This window comes from Ciconia boyciana, chromosome 12 (genome assembly GCF_034638445.1).
Source record: "Ciconia boyciana chromosome 12, ASM3463844v1, whole genome shotgun sequence".
NCBI lineage: Eukaryota > Metazoa > Chordata > Aves > Ciconiiformes > Ciconiidae > Ciconia > Ciconia boyciana.
Window position 1 is genome coordinate 23,400,690 of NC_132945.1, and position 17,935 is coordinate 23,418,624.

Consider the following 17,935-nt stretch of genomic DNA (forward strand, 5'->3'; position numbering starts at 1 on the left):
TTTTCGTGTATCCCAGCAGTATCATTGCACAGAGGTGTGATACGGTCACCAAAAGTACAGTTAGAGATGGGATGTCTCTCTGAATAAACAAGCTGGGATGCTGTTCCCTGGCTCTGTCAGTATTTTTAAAGAATAAATCGGTAGGTATCAGTCTTGCTACAGCGAGTCAAAGGCTACCTGAAGAATGCCCGGACACAGAAAAGCAAACACGGCATGGCTATGCAAAGAGCAGCCGGTGGAGGGAACAGCCTCGGCATTAAAATGAGCTCACGGATCAGCTTTTGCATATGTCCCGTCAGGGCTGTTTGCTTATTTTTCTATAAATTGCAGGGCTCTGCGCCAGCAGCTCTGTTTGCAGGTAAGCAGGTGAGAGCGGTCCCTGACAAATCCCACATTAGTGGAGGTGTCTTGAATTCAGCAGCATCCTGTGAATTCAGGGTTTGTGATTATTAGCGATGTGGATCAGGGCTGCGAAGGCTAACTTTTCACACATTAAAACAGGAACTTTCCCATGTGCATATTTTGTGGAATATATTTATAGATTGGGCAAAGTTAAAAATGGGATAAAGTATTCTGAGATTATAGAAATGAACAGCAAAAAATTGCCCCAAACTAAAACATAGAAAAAAAAAAAAAAAAGGAAGGGGAAATAGGGAATGTTTTTAACATAGTAACTTTTTTTTTACCTCAAAATTTTGTTTCACCTGCAAATGCTATAACTTAAGAGAAAAAGACGTTGAAAACTTGGAGAGCCAAATTCCTCCTCACCAGACTGTTGTGTAAAATGATTACAGCTGGGTATTGGGCCTAACCAAATTCTGGCTGGGATGGGTGGGTGGATGGACGGATGGATGGATGGATGGACGGATGGATGGAGATTGCTTTGCTCAACACGTAGTTGAAGCATCTTCTTTGAAAATGGCCTGTGGGCAAATTTAGTCACCGTGAGCCTGTTTGATTGGTAGGGTTGGGTCAGGGTGAAATCCAGTGTACTTCTGTCTCACTCTTCTGGAGGCCAGATCCAATGTGACTGCAAGTTCATTGAAAAATTCCCAGTGAATTTTCAGCTCTCTTGGGCTACAACTCTCTACCTCCGGAAGATGCCGTGACCCCAACCATAGGCAAAGCTAACAGTTCAGCACTTCAGACCATCCTCCCTCTCACCCATCCTGGCCCACTAGGGACTTGCAGAGAAGCAAAAGACAGAAAAAACTCTCTGTGCCAATTTCTGTGCTTCTCCCCACCCAAAATCCTGGTGGCAGTCTTACAAAACCTTATCTGATGCCAGCGCGGGCAGATGTGGAATAAGGAGCCCTGTTAAAAAGGCTTTTGGACATGAGAAAATGTGAGCAGCCGGATGCAAATAACAGGCAGCCTGTGTGCAGGCAGTTGTGCTTTGCATTAAAACCTCCACTGTGGGCTTTAACTCCATAAAACACCCTGATGTGCCTAGTGGGAGGGGTTGCCTACTCAACGTCCCCCAAGCCACAAGGACTGGGGGCTGTGGGTTTCGTCTGAAGGAGCCTCGTGGCTTGTGTTTCCCTCCCAGCACCGGTGCAACAAGGACAAAGGCTCTGAACGTGCGGGAAGGGAAAGCTGGAGGGGGTTGGTCTAGTGAGTATATTAGCCTTTATTTGCTGGAAGTACTTACATTAAGTTTCTCCTCTGTCCAGTCCACTATTTTCCCCAACTCTGTCAGAAAGTGATCTCTTTGAGACCTTATAGTGCTCCATCAAACTGAGTTGAAATTGCCCGAAGAATTCAAAATATATGGGGGAGTGCAGACGCAGAGGCACACTGTCTCACAGACAGCATGCACGCATGCGTGCCTGCGCTGTCATCATATTAATCTTGTTTCCTTAGGAAACAAGCCTAAAAATAACCTGAATTTGATAATGCATTTGGAAGGATACAAAAGCAAGGCTGTCCCAGGGGAATTAGTTGGAGGCTACCCACAGAAAATGCTCTGCCCAGTGCCCTTGGCAAGGTGGCATCCCTGCCCGGAGTGGGAGCTGTGAGGCTGGAGGGACGGGGACCTTATTTTGGGGTCAGCGGAGTTATCCTGGAGGCTGTGCACCATCATGCTGAGAGAGTCGGGGTGGGAGCCCAGGCCAGGCATGGTGAGAGGAGGACTGCAGTGAGGATGCTGGTGCTGAGGTCTTGGGAAGCTGGGGAAAACGTCATTTGCCGCAGCCGCTCAACGCAGGGCTCCAGGCATGCAGCAAATACATCGAGGTGTGTATTTACCCCGTGTCTATGCCATTACGTCCTGGAAGAGCAAGTTCAGTCGCTCTCCTCCGGCCTCCCTTTGGACAGGAGCGATGAATATTAGATGGCACTTTCCTCTCCTGTTGGTGTTCAGATGGATTAGACCCATTCTGCCTGCAAATTCCTGTCCACCATCATATGAGCAGCAGTTCAGCCCTCTGCAATTCTCATGCCAACCCCTGCGCTTGTCTTGTGCGACGTAACACTGCTGCCTTCAACAGACCTTCCCGTCTAAGTGAAAATGCACGGTGCTCCTTTAGTGCTTCATCCTCCACATTACGGAGACTCAAATTGGTGCAAATATTTCTATGAGCTGAAATGGAAAGCATCCAGGCCGCTGCTGACATGTCTTGAGGCAACTTGAAGCGTGATCTCCAGAGAAAGGAAAGATGCTTGGCACCGTAGAAGCGATGAGGGGGTCTGGAAACTCAGAAGAAGTTGCCAAGAGATTTTATAAACCATCCTTTACAAGTTCTTCCAAAAAAGAACAAAACAAGAATTTGGGTCCCTCTCTGGCTTCTGAAGACTTTTATCAACCGCAACAGTAGAACGTGATTCATCCATATCCCGAGAGAAGGAAGGAATGGGCTTAATGTGTGTTTATTTGTGTCCACTCTGTTATTACACAGAATGTGGTCTGGTGATTGCAAGGAAGGCGCTGGCATAGCTTCCTGGCTGCTATTTCCAGCTCTTCATGTTTTCTGAGCTTGGACACAATTCATTTCACCTCGCGGTGCCTCAACCTCCTCATCTGCAGACTGTGGGGTCCTGCCCGCTCTCCAGTCACCATGAGCATTGCTAAAAGCTCCATTGTGCTGCTCCAAAACTCTTTGAAATGTATTTAAATATGTATTTTTAAGGGCTGAGAGGACTATAAACTGAAAATAAGACACAAATTTTTCCATTGACTGATTTTTTTCCCAGCTAAAAAAGAAAAAAAAAAAAAATCAGTTATGCGCCCTGCTCTGATGACGATCTTGTGATACATCACGTTGCAAGGATGTTGTCACAGAGAACCAATGCTGCTACATCTGCTCAATCAGTTTCTTATCTAGAGATAACAAGGAGAAAAGCGTGTTGAGGGAGGAATATTTATTAGAGGAAAAATCCCATATTTCATGTACGTCAGAAGGGTCCAGCACACAGAGGTTCAAATTCCACTGTGCCACTGTTATGATTCATGAATGAGGACTAAATGCAGGAATCTTTCATCCTTAAACAAAGTGGAGCTAGTCCTAAAAAGGCAGCAGAAGCCCTGAGTGCAAGACTTTTGTGGGGCACTGCATTATTTTTAATATGTCCAGGGTCTTATGGCTGTATCACCATCAGTCAGTAGGAAAATCACCCTTTACAGCATCTCTGTTTCTCCCCCATTCTTCCAGATCTGTCTCCCTCTTCCCCATCTGCAGTTCTCCTCTCTTCTTCCTCTGTGCAGCGTTTCTTTCAGCTTTCCTCTTGCCATTCCCTCTCTATGTGCTAATTAAAACCCCACCCTGGCGTTTTCGAGTGTCAGTGAGGATAGCGGAGGGTCACCCCTGAGTCACTGATCCCACGCAGGCTCCTAGATGCCCATAAATCAGCAGCAAGTCCCCACCGGCATCACCGAGACATATCTTTGTCTCTCTTCCTTCACCTCCCTGCTCCAGGAGCCGTACGGGTCTGCCGGTAGGCACAGACCACATGCACACGTGAAGTTAAATCGAAGTGACGATCCTTTCATGGCTCTGCCTGTAACAGCCCTCTGCTCTCCCTGCTGAGGACTTGCTGTGTCTGAATGAGCAGCCTGGAAACTTCAGCCACTGCCAGCTTCTGTAAGAAGTGGTTAATCTGCTTCTGCTTGGTGAGGAGCTCCAGTGGCTTTGCAGCGCTGGGAACGGAAGGGGCAAGCGGCCACGTACATCTGACCCCGGCTGTGGTGGTCATGTCAGAGACTTCAGGCTGGCATTTCAATAATTTACTTATGCATCTTATCTTTCCCATTTTTAGCAGCATCTGCCAACTTGCACTATAGCTGTGTCCTTTCCATGACAGATAGGTTTGGACAAGGAAGGAAAAAGGCCGCGCTTAATGGTGCGCTTTAATTGGCTTTTCATTATGAAAGCTTAGATGTCTCTGCAGCAAAGCGCAGTTAGAAATCAGTAGCAGGGTGAGGACTAGGCTGCAAACTCCTCCCAAAATGTGGGAGTTGCTGAGGATCAAGGTTTTGGTTCGGTGTCATCGCTACAGGAGGATTTTCTAGGATGCTCTCGGGCAGTGATGAAACTGGCATCATCACCACTGACTTCAGGGATGATGGAAATACTGTATCGGAGATCTGTTTCCATCCTGTGCAATATTTGCTAACAGTAACAAGAACATGCGTATCCACTGATCTCATTTCACCATCTGGAGTCAGGAACTGGATGGCCACTTTGAAACTACTCATCCCCAAAGCAGAGATGTCTCACATAGCCTTTTCTTCATGACCTCTTTCAAGCTGGTAAATTAAAATCATGACGCAGGACCACAAACGCCACTGCCTTTGAGGCAAGCACTGTCAGAGCAAGGCCCAGCGGGGAAGGATGCTGGAGCAGGTGTGGAAATATTTCACCATGTCTTTAGTACTCAGAGGGAAGGGGGGTTAGGAATGGCCTGGCCGTAGCAGAAGCGTCGTCTGAAAAGCAGCAGAGCACCTCTGAGCAAGTGGGACGATGATGCACTAAGCACTCTCAATGTTTCTTGGCCTTGCACCCGCTGTGATTACTCTGGAGGACTCTTCACCCCCGAGTGAATTCTCCAGACCAAATTCTGCCCTCAGTACAAGCCAGTAACCCAGCCAGTTCGACCTTTTGCTGAAGCAGCTACCATGGCCTTTGCCTTATCACACAATATCACTCTCATATAGGTACTTGGGTACTCTCTGCAAAAGCAAACATCTTGCCTGCTGTGTTTCTAGGATGCGGATCATTTAGACAGTGAGCTGGAAACAACCTGGGCTATAAAACTTTCCATGTACACTTAGATTTTCATACACAGAGGATATATTTAGGTTCTATCCAGTAAGACCCAAGCTTGCATCATACAACAGAGAGATGTGATAAGAAGAAGATGACCTAAAGTCTAAACCGAGGTAGATGGCAGGCGGGTTGCAGGAGGAACCTATGTCAGCCTCGTTGCAGACGGTCTGTTCCTTGGGCTCTGCCAACGCGGTGCCCCAGGGTGAAGATGCCATCTGGCTCGGCAGAGCAGCCAGCCTGAGGATGGTGCTGGTGCAAGCAGCGGGGATTAGGAGGATCTGCTTCAGCACATGCCTGTTTGAAAGCCAGCATTTCTGCAAACCTGACTGGCAGACTGCTTATTGCATCCCAGCTTGGGGCTAGAGATGAATCAGAGTGGGGGAACGTGGGGTAAAACAGAAATGCCAGCCCATCTGCTCTCTGAAACCTTGGATCTGGAAACACCCCAGTGTACCCTTGAAGGGAGTGAGCTGTTGTGAATCTCTCTGGACCATCGAAGAAGCCTGCTGGCCCCATGCGCTGAGCAGCAAGTCACAGCAATAAATCCAGGGTACCCCAAAGCAAGCTGTTGTGTTTGCCCTCCTCATACTCTCCTGCAAATGGGAGTGCTTTTGACCTCAGAGATTTCCATGTCTCCCAGCTTAGACAAGTTTCTATACTGTATTAATGCTGCAGATGAGAAAAAAATCCTATATGCTCAATGTGATATGTATGAGGACACCCTGCAAATCACAAAAGGACAAGAGGAGCATTTTCAGAAGGCCAGAAAGCTTGCTTTCAACCTGAGGTGCAAAGCAAATGGCTCAAACACTCCTGACTCAGGAGAAGGGAGGACCAAGCTGTTTCTGAGATATGCATGGGAGTGCCTGAAAAACTCTTTGCCTATGCGCTACAGCCCCTTGGAAACGGGGCTGTAGCATCAAACTCCATAGCTTTGGTCTGCCTCTGCTAGAAACACCGTCTTCTCCTATGCTAACAGCAATGCAGTGTTGTAGATCTGCCAGGAATCTGTAGGCTAGAAGAGTCCTCCAAGGTCATCTAGTCCCAACCTGTGCTATCACACCAGCCTCATCATACAATCAATCTGAATCTATCATATTCCACCTAGAAAGTGGCCAGGATTTTTACCACCACAAGTCTTGCTAAAAGAGATCATGCTGAGAGCCTTCTCATCTCCAGCCTAAATGGGTGCATGGCCTGTTCTTTCCACTTCTTCTCATGCCACCATCATCCTTTAGCTCAGACAGGTCTTGTCCCTTCTACCCCTTCACAAGTAGCCTGAAACAAAGAGAAGGAGGGAGACTTGCCTGATTTACCACTGTCATAGCAGGTCAAAGACAAGGCAGGACTGAGACCCAAAGCAGCCTACCAGCCATGGGCTAGCACAAGCAAGAACTGGAGGTGTGTTAGAAACACAGAAGGGCTCAGTTCCAGCCCTCTTGGCATGCAGAGGGGATTTACTGCCCCCATTTTGCAGACAGAGAGACCGAGGCACAAGAGCATTGACACAACTTTGCCAACTGTGGGAGCCAAGGATCAATTTTGGAAAGCACGGTCTTATTCAAGCACTATGCTGAAGAAACCTGTTGGCCTATTTTTCTGGCGACGTGCCCCGCGTGCCTCATGACTTTGAGGACGCTGGTAGTGCCAACGCTCAGCAGAGAGAGACAGACTCGGAAGAGAGATTTTCTCGTGCTTAAAAGGGTGTTTGCAGCACAGCACTGACTTCTCCAGCTCAGCTGCCCAGATCTGGGCAGGAAAGCTCTTCCTGTGAGGCTGGTTTTGAAGACCAGGGCCCTGCTGGGGACTTGGAGGCTGCCGTGCAGGACTCCCAAGCACTCTTCAAGGGACTGTAGCGTGGCATGGGGACAGAGCTATGGACACTGCCAGGAGAAGCAGAGGAGCTTTCTGAATAGTCAATTTGGCCTTTAAAAGTTGCCAGGACAGAGGAAGGATACGTAGGTGACATTGAACGCCCTGCAGTGCTGTACTCGAGTAGCTCAAAACCCAGTGCCAGGAGAAGCCCGCGCATTCAGACCCTGCCCTGAGTGATGAAATGGCATTTTACATGCGCTCGACATTTCTAAGTGTGTTTATCTACTGCCAATCGATTGTGAGGGACGGGAACTGATTAGAGTCTCTCAAGGAATTGCTTTTAAGCAGAAAAATCTGTCTCTGGGTGACTCGCCTCCACCTGCTTCCAAGTTCAGCCTGGCCTTCAGATGTCTGATCTGAACCCGCCTAGCTCCCCATATCTCCTGTCAGGAGGCTTTGAAAGTGGGGAAAGGAATTGTTTTCTTGGGGGAATGCCTTGCAATGTCACTCCCTCTTGTTTTCTCCTGGCCCAGGAGGCGTCTTGGACCACTGCAGCACAGGGAACATGGATTTGGGCAATCTTCTTGGCCACGATGGACACAAAGACCATGTGGCTTTCATTCTCCATGAGCTTGGGCTTGTCTCTGGATGAATCTTGTCTGGAGGATCTGAAGCATCTCTCCCAGGCAGGTTGTGCTCACTTCATGCCTGCAGTGATACCTGGCTCTGCTGTTTGTTCTGGTCTCACAGTGTAGGGGGTTTGTCCTACAGCCCACGGGGTGATGGGGAACAGGCAGAAGGAGTTCCCAGGAGAGGCTGCCTCAGCTGGGATCAGACATCAGCAATGGCCGTGGGCACTGGTAACCAAAGGTTTTTGCTATGGACAACTCCTAAAAGCAGTAGTCACGGAGGAGAGTTGGTAACTGGATTCACATGTCATGAATGGAGATGAAACCACTTCATCCCAAAAGCAGGAATGAAGCAGAAGACGTCCTAATCATTTTTTCCAGAGTAATTTCTCTTTTCTATCCCATTACAGTAAACTCGTAAAAGGCACCTATTTCCCAAGCAGCCAGAGAGACTGCATTCACATGCGGCCGTATTTCCCATTGCTCAGCCACAACAAATGGAGTCAGATTTTCAGCCTGGCTCTTACTTAGCTCCCACAATAGGAGCTTCATTCCCCAAAGTTTCCACAAATCAACATTTCCTATGATGGCCCAGCCAGCCAGATGAAGATCGCCACGCTTGGTGAGAACCCAGATCCCTGTATGCTGGGCATTTTAGACTCTCTTTCTTTGTAGGAGCTCATGCTAGTCCCCTCTGATTTAAAAATCTGCTAATCTCAGTCTCTGCACACCACGGGTATGTATTCACAGGTAGAGAGGCAGCTGTGCTCTGGCACAGATGTGCTTAGGTGAGCATGGTGAGCCTCAGCTCTTTGTGGTAGTAATCTTACGGTGGTTTATCAGGGGGATTAGAAGAATAACCCCCATTTTATAAATCAGGAAACCGAGGCATGCAACAGTGGCACGACTTGTAACTGGAACAGAGCACACAACAGAACAGGCTGCTGGTAGCTTGTGTGACCCGTTAGACCACACAACCTTAAATATGAAGTCTATAATAAGGCACCTTTTCACCAGTATAATTACAGCAGGGTATATCTTGGATTCACCAAAGTAGTTAGATTTTTAAGGTAGTCAGAGTGGCACAAAAAGTGGATATTCTGCTCTTTTTCCAGAAGCTTTTACTGGATGTGATGCTGGGTTTGCTAGGGAGGCTCTCTTGGCCATGCAATACAGCTCAGTGATCTTCCACTTCTTCTGATCCAACTATTTCTGGATGTGCGTGTCCAAGTGGCAGCTGAGTTTTTTGGTGTTATTTGCAGCTGATGAAGGCTTTGAAAAATCATAGCCCTGGGTTTCCTGCAGTGAAACTTGTTTTAAGCAAGGTTTATGTGAGGTGTGCATTTCAGGAACACATGCACAAGCTTTTCTTAAGCTGGCCCAAGATTTATCTACCACTGCTTTAGTTACCACTGGCTTTCCAGGAGGATGCACAGGAAGAGGATAACGGAGGACTGGTTCCAGCTCCGGCAGGCTCAGGCTGCTGGAGCAGTCATGCCAGTCTATATAGAGTGGCAGGGAGCAAAACCAGCTGAATTAAACTGGGCCAGTTCCTCTGTGGTTCCCAGCTGACAGTAAAACTCAATTCTTATATTCCCAGTTCAGCCTATGTCGCAAATCTCTCTCTCTCCTCCTAGATATCATTTAATCTAATTAATCTGATTATCTGTAAAATCTATCAGAAAAAGAAATCTTAATAGCTAGCTAAATGTGCTGAATTAATAGATATTTATTAGTATTCATTATATTTATCACCATCTCGTTGTGCTAGAACTATGAAAACATAGGGAAAAAGAGTGATAACCCTCTTCCCAGTTTATAACTCATGTTGGATCAAACCTTTATCTCATCTCTGCATGTATCACACAAAGCTCCAACCGCTATGAAATCCAGGTGGGGACACACACACACAAAAAGACCATAAACGGCTTGAGAGAAGCTTTTAGACTGGTGTTTTGTGAGCACCGGAGCCAGCTGGGACCATGACTGCCCCGTGCAGGCTCTTCAGCCAAAGCATTAAAAGGAAGAGCTTTTACAAACATATTTTGTTGTTGGTTTTGATTTTGACTTTGAAGGGGTTCCTATATCTGATATATCTGATACAGGATATATCTGATATAGATATATCTGAGGTCACTTGTTATGCACCGAACACTGAATTGCAGGACAAGGTACATTAGGTAGGAATCTGGTTGTTTGGGGTTCTTTTTTTTCTTTATTTTCTTCTTTATCCCCCTTTTAAAAATTATTCTCCCAGTACCATACAGCCAAAGACAGAAGAAAACCCCAAATCTCCCAGCTCTTCCAGTCCTGTGCTTCAACCCCTGGACAATGCTTCCTCCTATAGGCTGTTGTGTTAATTTTCAGCATTAAAGATAAGGCGCTGCTTGGAGCACAGCCATAGCCTATGTATATAATGCCCTAAAGGTCAAGGAAAAGGATAAACTTAATGCAACTTTGACAACACAGTCCCTCATAGCACAGTTACACTAGTGGCGTGGTTATGAGGAAATAAATAATGATGGACGGAGCTTGGCTAAATACTCCCTAATGTGGCCTCAGACCCTGCCCTGCGCTCTCCAGGCTTTAGAGCCAGGCTAGGGGGTAAGTGTGTTGCCTGGGATCAGCTTCTCATTTTGCAGCATTTTGCCTTTAGGCAGCTCGTCATTTTGGGAGCTGAGCCTGGGCAGGGGACAGGGTCTGGGGGTGATGGGGACATTTCATTCACCGTCCTCTTTGGGAGTGTTTATCGTCTCTGGAGTGACTATCTACTGAAACATCCCAAGCAGTCAGCTGGGGATTATTGCCTTTTTTAATCTAGTGGCAGCTCTTTTTAATTAACTGGTGTCTTTCTAATTGAGATGGGTGTCCAAGAAAGCAGGACTCGCCCACGGGACACTCCTGCGTCCTCATTGACGGCAGATGTTTCATCCACCAGCCCATGCACGCAGGCTCTGCCATCACAGCAAGACGTGCTGTCCCCTGTGAATCCTCCAGATGTGCAGTTCACCACTGACAAAGCTCCGAAGGGAGCCAGGATGGGGTCAAAACATCAGCTTCCCTCCCCTGTGGAGCTGAACCATGGAGGAGCTGTGGTTGCTCTCCTGCCTTCCCACCCTGAGCACAAGCAGAGAGCAAAGGGGGATGAGAGGGTCACAGCTCTGTCCCAAAGGTGGTTTCCACCCCGAAACCTCATTGCATGCTTCAATGGATGAATCTAGGTGCCTTGTTTTCCATAGCACAGATCCCCTCTGCAAGCCTGGGTACAGGAGATGATAAAGAACATGGAGCCTCACCTCACCCAAACCTGATCTCTGTTTGGATTCATCCTTCTCCCATCCAAACGTTAGCTTATCCCCCTTGGCAAGATGCCACTTAAGAGCTGTTTTACAAGCGGATTTAACTAGAACTGAAAAAAACCCCAAAGCGATCCATTGAAAACATGAAAGCGTTTGTTCCCTGGCATCTCCTGACTGCTTGCCATTGTGTTTCCACAGAGAGCAGAGTGACAGCAATGGTCATGCTACCGCTAGAATAGGTGACTCAGACTTTACCCTCACATTACCTGCTTGAAATGCTCAGCTGTCAGCCCCGCCATGTGTTTAGCTTAAATTATTGCCAGAAATGATGCCATGGCAATGCTAGGCAACCTGCACACTAGCAGTGCTGGAAAAATCCACTACAAATAATGACGATGTTTAACATTTTCCATTAAAAAAAATGCCAAAGTGTTTTCCAAACACAGGTCAGTGACCTCTTTTGCCCTTGCAAACGAGAAAGTGGGGTCACCATTTACAGACCAAGCAACTTCTCAAAGATCCCCCAGGCAGTCTGCAGGACAGGAGAGAGAGGACTCAGGAGATGGACACCAAAGCTACCAGCATCTCTCCTGCATCTGCAACATGCCCACTCCACAGTTCTGGCTGGAAAGAATATTTTGTCTTTTTCTTATTATTTCTCTCCTTCTGAGCATCAAAAGTGTCATTCAGGCAGAAGCAAGTTGACACTGTCAATATTTAAAGGGAGTTTGAGGACAAACACGCTTGATCGCATCCCCCTCCAGAGGAATGCATCAGATGTCGGGCCAAAAGCACAACAGCTGTTAAGGCCACAAAACTGTGACTAAGGAAGCATGAAAAAATGCTGAATGGGCATAAAATCAGAGGCAGGAATTTAAAGAAGCTCACTGTAATCACCCTGCAACACGTCTGGCTGTAACATATGGCTTTACCCTCCATCACCATTTTGCTAGTGGTCTAACTCCTGACATACCCTTGCTCTGTCCCTGTTCTGTGAACTCGTCTCCTCTCGCCCGTCTCAAAGCAGTGCTCACCTCCCTCACAAACATTAATCCTACGGAGTGACTACATGCTACGGAGTGACTACAACCTAAACGGACCATCAGGATCGCTCTCCTCACACTACACATGGGGACCCAGGTCACAGAGAGGTGAGCGATGTCCCCATGGTCACACAAGGCGTTGGCAATGACGGGAAGGAAATGTCTTGCAAAGGACACAACTGAGGATTCAGAAATGTTGCAGTTCGGCACTGAGCAGAAGCCAAGATGTTTTGGAGTTTTTCCATGCACAAAATATAAGACCTTCCCAGCCCGCATGTTTCAGTCTTCGATGTGAACCAGGCGTGGTAAGGACCTGGACCTGGCTCTTCTACGGGTATGTGAGTCTTTGTCACGTCCAAGCTGCTAAGGGACCAGCGGCTCTTGAGCAGTTCTTCCACTTCGAGCCCATCGCCAGGGAGATGTCCCTCAAAACCGCTGCTCCAACAAAAAAGTTTTGGTGTTCCTGACTCAGTATTTCCATTTTCTTGGAAAACTCCCAGCCACCTCAGAAAATGGACCGGGGCCACACCTGAGCCACAGGACTCTCCTCCTCCCTCACCCTTTCTTTCCCCTTCATTACCTTTTCTCTTATAAAGCTCATCCCTTGCTGCCAATAAAGGCTTGGCATCGCATCCGACTCACAGCAATGCCGATGGCAGCAACTGGATTTAGAAAGCAAGGACAGAGGGGCCGTCCCACTGCAGAGGGACACAGTTGATTGCCCTCTGGCATTGCATGGACCTACTGTCAGCAAATGGCAAACCAGCTTCCGTCAAAGCTTAACGCTGGCTTGAGCAGAAGAAAAACTCTATGGATGAAGTGTTGAATATTTCATGTAAAGGGTAAGCAATGAAACTCGTTTTCCCATTAAGTAGTTTTAAAGTAGATGTTATCTTTTAGTCAGCCTCTGTGCAGAGGGAGTGATTGCTTAACTGGAAAGCACCCTGGGTCACAGCTGGAGTATTTGCATCAGCTCCTGCACATCCGTGCTTTCACCTTGCCATGTGAAGAAGAGAAACAGTCATCTCTAAAATGCAGCAGGAATATGAAGGGGGTTTTGCAAAAAGCAGCCAGCAGTGAAGGACGTGTGTTACGATGTACATCCTGCAGGTCCGGAGCAGGCCCTGGGGTCCCACAGCTCGCCCCTGTGATGTTGTTGTCATTAACATGGCGTCAGGCTGGAGCAGTGTCGTGGTTTAGCCCCAGCCGGCAGCTAAGCCCCACGCAGCCGCTCGCTCACTCCCCCCCGGTGGGATGGGGGAGAGAATCGGAAGAGCAAAAGTAAGAAAACTCGAGGGTTGAGATAAGAACAGTTTAATAATTGGAACAAAATAATAATAATAATTAATTGTAATGAGAAGGAAAACAACAAGAGAGAGAGAGGAACAAAACCCAAGGGAGGAAAAAAAAGTTATACAACCGCTCACCACCCGCTGACCAACGCCCAGCCCGTCCCCGAGCAGCGACCGCTACCCCCCGGCCAACTCCCCCAGTTTATACACTGACCGTGACGCCATATGGTATGGAATAGCCCTTTGGGCAGTTTGGATCCACTGTCCTGGCTGTGCCCCCTCCCAGCTTCTTGTGCACCCGGCAGAGCGTGGGGAGCTGAAAAAGTCCTTGACCAGTGTAAACACCGCTTAGCGACAGCCAAAACAGCGTGTTATCAATATTATTCTCATACTAAAATCCAAAACACAGCACTATAGCAGCTACTAGGAAGAAAATTAACTCTATCCCAGCCGAAACCAGGACAAGCAGGCAGCCCTCAGCATGGTGTAGCTCCTGGGTCCCGGGGCAGCTGAGCGCAGGATCTGGCTCAAATACTCTGCAAGCATCTGATTAAAACCTGCCAGTGGCCAACAGCTGGACTTGATGTTTATTCCAGCGATAACGACCGGGAAGAGGACAGCAACCTCCTGCCTCCGAAAGCCCTGGGGAAGCCGGGGTATGTGGTCCCCACCAGGTCTGGCACTTCAGAACAAGCGCAAGGATAAAAGCTCCGTTTCTAGAGGAAACCTGGCAGGTGGCAGCTTCAAGCTGAACAAAACAAGTTAAATATTGAGAGTGTCTTCAAACTGCGGGATCCTTGCTAGAGGGTCACGTGGAAGCTGAAAATGCATTTGGTTTCAGAGAGTGACATGAGGAGTTCATGGGAGAAGGATCCATCGCAGCTACGACAGAAGAAGAGGCTGTTGCCTGCTTAGGAAATCCTTAAACTGGAGCCCACCAGGGATTTTCTTTGGATGGACAGGGAAATCACTACATACTTGCCCTGTCCTTTTGCCTTTTTTTGAGCAAGTAGCTTGTTGGAGACAGGCTACTGGGCTGGATATTTTGAGACTCCTTCAGAGCTGAGGTCTCTGCCTTTTGAGGGAAAGAGGGTCCCCTGGGCTGGGATGGTGGGACTGACATCCCGGAGCCATTCTGGCTCCAGTTTAAACTCCTGTGGTGCAACGTATCTGCCGCTGTTCTGGCAGTAGCCTGATATGTGTGTCCTCACTGCTCTCCCAATCTGTTTCAGGGCTGAATAAAATATTCTGGGTCGGTACAGGCTCCGAGCACCCAGGCAGGCTGTGTCTTAGCTGCAAGGGGCACCAGCTTCCAGAAGAGGTGGTGGCAAGGAGCTGTCGAGGAGCAGTTACACCTCCACGTTGCTTGCACTGGCTCTCAGGACTGTATTTGGCTCCATTAGTGTTACATTAATGACGGGTTAAGAACTGGCTTTTTTTCCTGCGGAAGACAGCTGCCGCTGTGTGGGTACGATGACGCGTGCTCGCAGACCACTGACGAAAGCGTCCCCGAGGCAGAAGCTGCCTGGAGGAATAGAAAGTTCAGCTTTAAATCCAGCTTGTTTGTAACAGCGTTTTGAAAGGGCATTCCTGTCAAAGGACTAGTATATATGTTTCACTCCCTGTTGCTACAGGTTTTGCAGATGGGAATTTAGTGCCGATCCGCAGTTTATCTTCCAAAGAGACATTGCACAAGTAGGATGTCGGCATCCCACTCTGTGTGCAACCCTGGACTCTGGGCAGCCGTGCACCCAGGCACCCATTCAGAGCATCATCTGCCATGAAGGGTGGCTGGTGCTGCCTCAGGGAAGCTAAGAAAAGTGCTGTGGGTTGGGAGGAAGACAGAGACAAGGCAGACTCCCCCCAGTTCCCCTGAGGACATCCATGTAGGTCTTGCAGGTCATGGGACACATTTAGGACCTATGAGTCTGTCTTCTAAGATGGTCCAGAGATGGGTAAATGCGTCCCTGTTGGTATTTGGTACTGCTAGAGGTCACTGAGGTGGGGAAGAAACCTCTCGATGTCAGCTGTGCGACAGGCTCTCATTTTGCTGGATGCAAAATGAGTTGAGCACATGGCTGCCCTGCAGTCTCCATTCCCTGCCTGGACTCACTCGGTTTATTGTTTGTGTTTACTCGAGGGAAAAAAAAAAGAAAAAGTGGGTCCATAAACTAAAGGCAGGCTTATTTGTCCTGCTGCCAGTGGCAATCTATAGCAGTGATACAGCACTCACTGTGCTGGAGATAAATCAGGAGGAAAGGGAAGATAGCGAGGGCTTGCAGGGAAGAAATAAGGCACCAGGAGTTAACAGGGATGTCTGGAGGCCCAGGAGCATGCAGAGCCTTTTGGTGTTTCCCAGCAGAGTTGGGCAGCACCCTCTAGTGGGATCTCTGCAGTGGCCGGCTCTCCGCAAGCATCCCCTAAAAACACACACGCCGAGGGAGGATGAAGATGTGCAGCCCTTCCACCCACTAGGGACTTGAGAGTCCACTCAAGAACTCACCAAGGTCTTCACACACAGAAAGGTGAAGGTCCCTTCAGCATCACAACCTTGTCCAGAGAGGTGAGGGATAGCGGTGGAGATGCCAAACGGGCTGGTCTATGAAACAGAGCAAAAATAAGTTCCCCACACTGCTCCCAGACAAGTCCCTCAGCCCTCCTGTGCCTCTGCTCTCCATGAGATGGGAAACAGAGCGAGAGACCAGATCAGAGCACGCTGGGACTACATCCGAGCATCCGGGATGGGGCCAGGGCTAATCCTCCGGGCAGAGCAGGGGATCAGCCACATCGCCTCCAGGATAGAAGTTCCCAAATTCTGCAGCTTCCCTGCATCCCTGTGCTTGTTTCCTTTCTGGCTGCAAAGCAAGAAACCTGGAGGAATCTAAAATCATCCTACAGGATTTGCCATTAAGGAACACGGGGCAAAATACCTCCCCACTCCTCCCCATAACAAACCAGTGCCTCGATTGGCCTGATTTATTTTCTCTATCGTCGGCAGCAGCTGCTGGGTGCTGTACTACCGCCATGGTACTCTATTTTCCTGCGCTAGACCAGTATGTACATTGATGTGATCTTCCAGAGAAGAGGCTGCCCATGCCTGGATCACGGCCACCGATTCCAGCCCTCCTGGGTTACGTCAGGTACACTCAGATCGTTTTTTTGTAAACTGTGGAGCAATTTTTCTGACTCAAATCCTGAGGCAGCGAGTTGCCCGGGGAAATTATATGCGGCCTAAAAAGATGTTGCTTTGTATCTTTTAATGCTTTGCCTCTTTGTTCGCAGACTGGCCTTTTGTTCCCAAGCTGCAGTGTTGAGTGTTGCTGCCACATCGACCGACAAATAACTTCTGGAAATCTTATGGGATATAGAACAGAACAAATGGCCTCTCCTAAAATATTTTCTTTCTTTCATAAATCTTGATTATGCTGCTATATCCTTTCCAGACGAATGAAACTGCTCTGACCCCAGCTATAAATGCTGGTTTGGTTGTTTTTTTCTTTAAACCCCACATGTAATTCCTCTGTGGGAAAGATGACAGGGCAAAGCTGCACCAGGCACTTGGCATGTTTGCAGGGCCAGCCCTGGGCAGAGCAGCTGGCTGTGCACAGACCTGCTTTTCTGGGTCTGGACAGCCATATCCCACTTGGACACTGCTACCTGCAGCCAACTCCATCATCTCAGGGAGCAGAGAGAGAATAAGGGGAGATACGGCCATGCCTCATTCCTCGTCTCTTCAGATGCTGGACTGAGAGGGAAGCTGGTTCATGACCTGATTTCCTATTTCTAGCAGGCTATTACTCCACAGCGTGTCGCAGTCTGCAAGGAAGCCACCGCGCCTGTGGGCCTCTTTACAATCCTGGTCCTAATCCAGTGTCTGGAGAGACCAGAAGAAAGATGTGGAAAAGTTACAGAGTTTGTAAATCTGAGAACATGACATGAAGTTAATGGGAGCCTTTGCACTGACCCCAGTTTGGGCTTTTGGAGTAACATTATATCTCAGAGCTTTCTGCAGTGTGGTTTCAGCCAGAAGAGCCTGGGAGAGGTCATTTCTCAATCTTTCTATTTGTTTTACCAGTTTCACCCCAGAAAATGGAGAGGGAGCATTCTTAGATCCCAAACACAGCTTATTGCCAGCTGTGCACAACTGTGAATGGGGAGGGAAGAGGGAAGAAATCAGCTTTCTTGTTGCTCTAGCTCCAGCGCAGTGCCTAGATTTATCTTCATGTTCAGGAAAGGAAATAGAGAGCTAAAGACAAACAGCCACCTTGATTTACCAGTGAGACTAAGAGCATGTTAGCAGAGCAAGAAAGAGTCTTCATAAAAAATGAAAGAAGAGCAGGCGGGTGGAAAGAGCAGTGAAGATGAAACTCAATGAGTTATCTAGGGCATGTAAGAAAACCATCAGCCCAGCAAAAATGTGAGAAGAGAGCACAGGAGGTGAAAACAGTGGGGAAAAACAAGGCATTATGTTTTATTAATCATACTATTTTATGTTTAAATAGCATTGCCTTACTAAGAAGATGGATAGACACACGCACGCCTGTCTGTACCTTCTGTCTGTAGTCACCGAAGTCACTGCAGCCCGGCAGGCCA